This window comes from Solanum pennellii, chromosome 10 (genome assembly GCF_001406875.1).
Source record: "Solanum pennellii chromosome 10, SPENNV200".
Classification (NCBI taxonomy): domain Eukaryota; kingdom Viridiplantae; phylum Streptophyta; class Magnoliopsida; order Solanales; family Solanaceae; genus Solanum; species Solanum pennellii.
Genome location: NC_028646.1, coordinates 38,901,300 through 38,908,852, shown reverse-complemented (window position 1 = coordinate 38,908,852; position 7,553 = coordinate 38,901,300).

Below are 7,553 nucleotides of genomic sequence, written 5' to 3'. Positions count from 1 at the left end.
ATTCTTGGTGTTACCTTTGGAAGTTTTGGAGCTGTTACGAGAAGCAAGGCTGCTACACTAGGACAACAAACACTTCAAGTGTCGTCTGCGTCAATTCCTGTTCTTGGGTCTTCGAGTACAAAAGGAGAAAGGTCCTCCACAAATGCTCTAGCAGGAAGAAGTAGTGTTGTTGAAAAGATCAAGAAGACATTGACTCTACTTGAGAAATCTTGTTCCAAGAACTCTACCACAAGGGAGATCTGTGATTCAACTTATGAATCATCTCCACGTATATCGTGTAACGTGAGTCCACTGAAAATTAACTTACGCGACAATCCATGTTACTCTCGTGCATCTCTGATGATCATGCAAACGATGGTGACTGCTGCTTCCTCTCCTGAGGAACAACTTGCAAATCTGACGAAGTTGGTTGAAGGATTGACGAAGCATGTACAACACCAAGAATCTCGAATTGACAAGTTGATGGACAAGATAGAAGGACTTTTAGATGGAGATGTGAGCCATGCACCTGGAAAGAGCATTGAAGTTCAAGAAATCGAAGATCCTGCTAAGAAAGCCCCGTTTGTTAAAAAGGTTCCCGTTTCTTCTGAAGGAATGATTCCACTCGATCTCTTGAAGGAGTTTATTAAAGGCACTATCAAAGATAAGTATGAAGTCTCCACCAAGTCTTCTCATATGTATGCTAAGCCATACACTGCTAGGAATGATAACTTTGAAATGCCTGCTGGTTATCAACCTCCCAAATTTCAACAATTTGAGGGAAAAGGAAATCCGAAACAACATGTCGCGCACTTCGTGGAGACATGTAATAATGCTGGAACATATGGAGACTATCTTGTCAAACAGTTTGTCCGCTCTCTAAAAGGAAATGCCTTTGATTGGTACACGGATCTGGAACCTAACTCTATTGATAGTTGGGAGCAACTAGAACATGAGTTTCTTAATCGCTTCTATAGCACAAGGCGCATGGTTAGCATGGTAGAACTCACGAATACTCGCCAAAGGAAGGATGAACCGGTCATAGATTTCATAAATCGATGGAGGAACGCGAGCCTAAATTGCAAGGACAGGCTTAGTGAAGCTTTTGCAATCGAAATGTGTATTCAAGGAATGCACTGGAGCTTCTTTACATCTTGCAAGGAATAAAACCAAAATCTTTCGAGAATCTAGCTACTCGCGCTCATGATATGGAGTTGAGCATGTCATCTGCCGGAAAAGATATGACTATTGTCCATGATCCTCGCAAAGGAAGGGACAAGCAGGAACCAAAAAATGGAGCAAGTTTCTGCCTAGAAATGACAACAGAGAATCCATGAGTGTAAATGTGTCACCCGCAAAGTTTACCACGAATGAGGGCGTAAAACAAAATGTGAGAACAACTTTCCAAGCACGTTCAAATCAAAAGTCGACGCTAAGGGAGATGCAAGGAAAAAAGTATCCCTTCTTGGATTCTGACGTTTCTGAAATTTTTGATGAATTGCTTGAGTTAAAGCTCATTGACTTGCCAGAGATGAAGCGACCCGATGATGCTGGAAAAACTGATGACCCAAATTATTTCAAGTATCACAAACTTGTGAGTCATCCTCTTGAAAAATGTTTTGTCTTTAAGGATAGAGTGATGCAATTGGTTAACGAAATAAAATTATCCTTGATAATGAGAAGGCTAGTTCTAACCAGATCTCTATCACGTTTGGGTCACATGATCCGGTCCAAATATATATCTTTGAAAAGCATGAAGAAGAGCCAGTAGACCAGGACGTTGACATAGATGGTGGTGAGAGTTGGATTCTTGTAACTATACGAAGACGCAACAAGTCAAGCTTACGAAAAGAATTATCCGAGCAACCGGTTAGAGGAAAAATAGTGAAAGAAAAAATGAATCAAGCGCCCCAAAAAGGCAAAGGTTGAAGTGCATCACTACCAAAAACCTCGACGTCTTGTGACTCTGGAGGAATTCTTGCCAAGCTCGTTCGACACAAAGTCTACTCAAGGCAATGCGAGGCATCATGTTTCAATGCGGATAAAGAACAAACAATGAAGGTGCCTCCTACCGTAAAAGAAGGAACAACGAGTGAATCCTCACCAATAGTGTCTCTTAGGTAAGAAGAAAAAGAAACAAGGGAAATCTCAGAAATGATGTCTCTTTCATCTTCTGAAAAATCTATTGAACTTTCTTCCCAAGAAGCACATGTCTGTGATACTAAAATCACATTTACAGAGAATGATCTTCTATTTGGTGAAACACTATACAATCGTCCTTTGTATATGGTGGGTCATGTGCTAGAGAAGAAGATAAATAGAATCTTAATAGATGAAGGATCTGGAGTCAATATTTTTCCTATCCACACATTGAAGGAACTTGGCATCACGACTGGGGAACTTAGTGAAAGTCATCTGTTGATACAAGGATTTAATCAAGGCAGACAGAGTTCCATAGGCTATATTAAATTAGAGATCCACATGGAAGATTTGCGATCAAGCGCATGGATGCATGTGATTGACGCAAAGACATCATACAATATATTACTTGGCAGGCCCTGGGTACATGAGAATAGAATTGTCTCATCTTCTTACTATCAATGTTTGAAATATCTTGAAGGTGGAATTGAAAGAAAGATAGTTGCATATGATAATCCTTTCACCGAAGTGGAGACACACTTTGCGGATGCGAAATTCTATTTGACAAGTTATGTTGTTAAAAGGGTCAAATCCAATGACGTCAAATCAATCAAGATTGATAAGATCATAATCAAAAGAATTGATGCGGCTATCGAAAAGGTGAAAATTGACATTAAAGACTCTTGTCCCATTCTTAATGAAGGGAACATCCTGTCTTCAAAGAAGAAGCTGACTTCTAGGCTTTGTTATGTTACAAAAGCGAAGAATGAACATCAACCATCTAACCTTAAAAAAATGCATTGAGAGGGCTAACTCTTCCTATCAGACGGATTGATACAATAAACTTGTCTTCAAAGTTGCCAGAAAAGTCAGTCGCTCAAGATCAAGTGCGAGATATGGCTCTCCCTACAAAACGCACAAGAGAAGGTTTTGATCCCAATGCCTACAAGTTATTTGTGAAGGCAGGATACAACCCTAGTGAGCCATCAACACTAGGGAAACTCCCATCAGAAGATACAACTAGGAAAGCACGTGAAGGCCTAGGTTATAGCCAACCACCGCCAATTCGCATTTCCATAAGAAGGGCCAGTAATAATCATATAACTTTTGAAGATGACGTCACTGCTCCCAATAAAAGGCCTTTCGTCTTTGATCGACTTGGTGAAGCGACAACAAGAATATCTGTGTTTGAGAGGTTAGGTCCTCTTCAGAAGAATAACAAGAACCTGAGAAGTTATTTAAAAGTTACAACGCCTACTTCTCATTTGATTCGAAAGGATTTCAGAAGTTTGATTCCTTCTAGGATAAGGCGACGAGTTGAACTTGTAGTTTCCTGTAAAGAGGAACTCCAGGAAAAGGTTCATACTGTGGTTTACACCAAAGAGCGCGAGGAAGGTGAAGAAAGTATAGGTTCCTCAAATCATGTTACAATCCAAAATGAGTACGATTCTTTGCCTCAAAAGAAAATTGAGGAAGAGGTAAAAGATATTGTCTCGTGTTGTCATATATCGGTCAATGACAATGATCCCATGGAAGAGGAAGATGCTAAAGATGCTCCACCAGAACATGAAGGAGTAAAGATCACAACAGATCCTTTGAAGGATGTTAACCTTGATACTGATGAAGACCCAAAGCCAACATACTTGAGTGCGTTTGTAGAAATTGATGAAGAAGTCGCTTACATGAATATACTCAAAGAATATAGAGATGTCTTCGCTTGGAGTTATGAAGAAATTCCTGGATTGAATCCAAGAGTAGCGGTCCATCAATTGGCAGTCAAAAATGGTTCTCGTCCTGTTAAACAAGCTCAAAGACGTTTTAGACCAGACTTGATTCTATTGATAGAAATGAAGTTAACAAACTCATTGAGGCAGGCTTTATTCGTGAGGTCAAATATCCTACATGGATTTCAAGTATTGTTCCTGTGAGGAAGAAGAATGGTCAAATTCGAGTTTGCGTTGACTTTAGAGATCTCAATAATGCAAGCCCTCAAGATGAGTTTCCTCTTCCCATTCCAGAGTTGATGATTGATGCCACCACTGGTTATGAGGAAATGTCGTTCATGAATGGTTCTTCTGGATATAATTGAATCCGCATGTCACCAAAATATGAAGAACTCACTGCATTTCGCACGCCAAAAGGTATTTATTGCTACAAAGTGATGCCATTTGGTTTGAAAAATGCTGGCACCACATATCAAAGGGCTATGCAAAATATCTTTGATGACTTGCTCCATAAAAATGTTGAATGTTATGTTGATGATTTGGTAGTAAAGTCGCGGAAGAGGGGTGATCATTTGAAAGACTTAACGATGGTGTTTGAGTTACTCCAAAGATATCAACTAAGGATGAATCCATGGAATGTGCCTTCGGAGTTACTTCCGGCAAGTTCGTTAGATTTATTGTGAGACATCGAGGAATTGAAATTAATCAAGCCAAAGTCGATGCAATATCAAAGATGCCTGAACCTCGAGATATTCATGAGTTAAAAATTCTCCAAGGAAAGTTAGCCTACTTGAGAAGGTTCATCTCAAATCTAGCGGGGAGATGTCAACCATTCAATCATCTCATGAAGAAAGGTTCTCCATTTAATTGGGACCAAACATGTAGTGAAGCCTTTAAAAGTATCAAATCATATCTAGCGTAACCTCCGGTTTTGGCAGCCCCTATACCTGGAAAACTATTGATACTCTACATTGCAGCACAATAAAGGTCTGTAGGAGCCCTGTTAGCTCAAGAGAATAGTGAAGGCAAAGAAAATGCTCTTTATTACTTAAATAGAACGATGACGCCAAATGAGCTAAATTATTCGCCAATTGAAAAGTTATGCTTGGCACTGGTCTTCTCAATTCAAAAGATGAAGCATTATTTTCAAGCTCATGTTGTCCGCCTTATTTATAGAGCAAATCCCATCAAGTTTGTTATGTCAAAACCTGTCCTTAGTGACCGACTAGCAAGATGGTACCTCCAATTCCAACAATTTGAGACTGTGTACATCCCTCAAAAATCTGTGAAGGGACAAGCACTAGCGAATTTATTAGCAGACCATCCTATACCAAATGATTGGGAGTTAACTGATGAGTTTTCTGATGAAGATGCGATGTTAATTGAAGTTAAACCTTCTTGGAAAATGTACTTTGATGGGGCTGCACATCGCGGCGGAGCTAGTGCTGGCATGGTGTTCATCACTTCATAAGAAGAGATTCTACCATTCTCTTTTACTCTAAAAAATGTTGCTCCAATAATGTCGCTGAATATCAAGCACTGATACTTGGACTTGAAATGGCCGTTGACATGAAACAATTACATTTACAGGTCTTTGGTGACTCTTAATTGGTGATTAATCAACTCTTGGGAAGTTATGAGGTAGAAAAGCCTAAATTGTGCCCTTATCATGATTATGCTCAAAAGTTGATAAGATGGCTTGGAGATGTAACCCTTCAACATGTGCGTAGAACAGAGAATAAGAAAGTTGATGCATTGGCTACTCTAACTTCAACGCTAACCCTTCTTGATCAAACGCAAGTAACTGTCTGTCAAAAATGGATAGTACCACCGTCAAATAAAGAAGAATATATTGAAAATGAGCTTGATCATATTTTCGCCATTGTTGAAGCCGCGAAGGTAGATTGGAGACAACCCATCATTGACTACCTATGTTATGGATACTTCCAGAAAATCCAAGAAGAAGAATTGAGATACGTCGTCGTGCACCTCGTTTCCTTTACTACAAGGACACATTATATAGGAGATCATTTGAGGGTATGTTATTACAATGTTTGGGAGAGAAAGAAGCGATTCAAGCTGATCACATCAATCTAGACCAAAACTTCACTTTCACATAAGGAGGATGGGGTATTACTGGCCAACCATGGTGAAAGATTACTTATATTACGCCAGGAGTTGCGATGCTTGTCAATTACATGCGAATTTTATTTATCAGTCACCCGAAGTATTGCACCCAACCATTGCATCTTGGCCATTTGACGCTTGGGGACTGGATATTGTAGGACCATTACCAAAGTCTTCTGGTGGACACTTGTATATCTTAGCTGCAACGGATTACTTTTCAAAATGGGATGAACCTGTCGCTTTTAAAGAGGTGAAGAAAGAGAATGTTGCAAATTTTATCCGAGTAAATATTATCTATCGCTTTGGCATCCCTTGCTATATAATAATAGACAATGGAAAACCATTTGATAACAAGTTAATGAACAAGATTTGTGATCTTTTTGACTTTAAGCAGCGTAAATCTTCTATGTACCATGTTGCCGCTAATGGTCTTGCTGAAGCATTCAATAAGACTCTATGCAACCTGCTCAAGAAAGTTGTCTCCAAATCCAAACGGGATTGGCATGAAAGAATGGAAGAAGATTTGTGGGCATATAGGAAAACATATCGCACACCAACTCAAGCAACACCATATTCACTTGCTTTTGGAGTTGAAGCAGTCCTGCCACTCGAGCGTCAAATACCCTCCTTAAGACTTGTTATTCAAGAAGGGATCAGTGAGGAAGAAAATGCTTGATTGCGTCTTGCTGAGTTAGAAGCACTTGATGAAAAGAGGTTAGAAGCCCAACAAAACCTTGAATGTTATCAAGCTCGTCTATCTCGTGCTTTTAATAAGAAGGTTCGCTTGAGGTGCTTTCAAGTTGGAGATCAAGTTCTCGCGGTAAGAAGACCCATCATTACTTCGCACAAGTCCGGGGGAAAATTTACCTCAAAGTGGGATGGACCATATGCCATACAAGAAGCATATTAAAATGGTGCTTACAAGCTTGTTGATGCTGATGACTTAAGGATCGGTCCTATTAATGCGAAATTCCCAAAGAGATACTATCCTTGAAGTAAAATGATTCTCCTTAAGGTACGAGCCTAAACTGCATGTCACTCCTGGCCCGTAAGAGTATAAACTATGTACAGCACAACCACAAAAAAAATACTCAAATCCCCAGAACAACGTTGTGACTTGATACTCTTTATTGAGGTATGTAGGCGCTTAGAACCATATTCTAAGTTCAGTTGCATGAGTATCAAAAAAAATGTTCCCACTTGATTTGTTGCATAAAAGTCAAAGCGATATGTATTTTATTTTATCTTTTGTCTCATAAAACTTTAGGCTTGTACGAAGTATTGATGGGTCAATGGATGGGGCAAACCGTTATAAAATATGAATCTCTTATTAGTATGGTTGAAGTCTTTAAATTAGATCAAGTATGTAAATTGAAGTCTTTATATTCTTCGAGTTTATTATTTGAAGTATCCAAATTCTCTAAGTACTGTGGTTGAAGTATTCAAATCCTCTAAGTATGAAGGTAAGACTTCAAGTATGAGTAGAAGTCTCCAAATGCGTATGTAATTGAATTCCATGCCTAAAGGTGCGCGAGGTTTGTCCCTTTGCATCTTAATCTAGCTTTGTTGCGGATTATCCCTCAA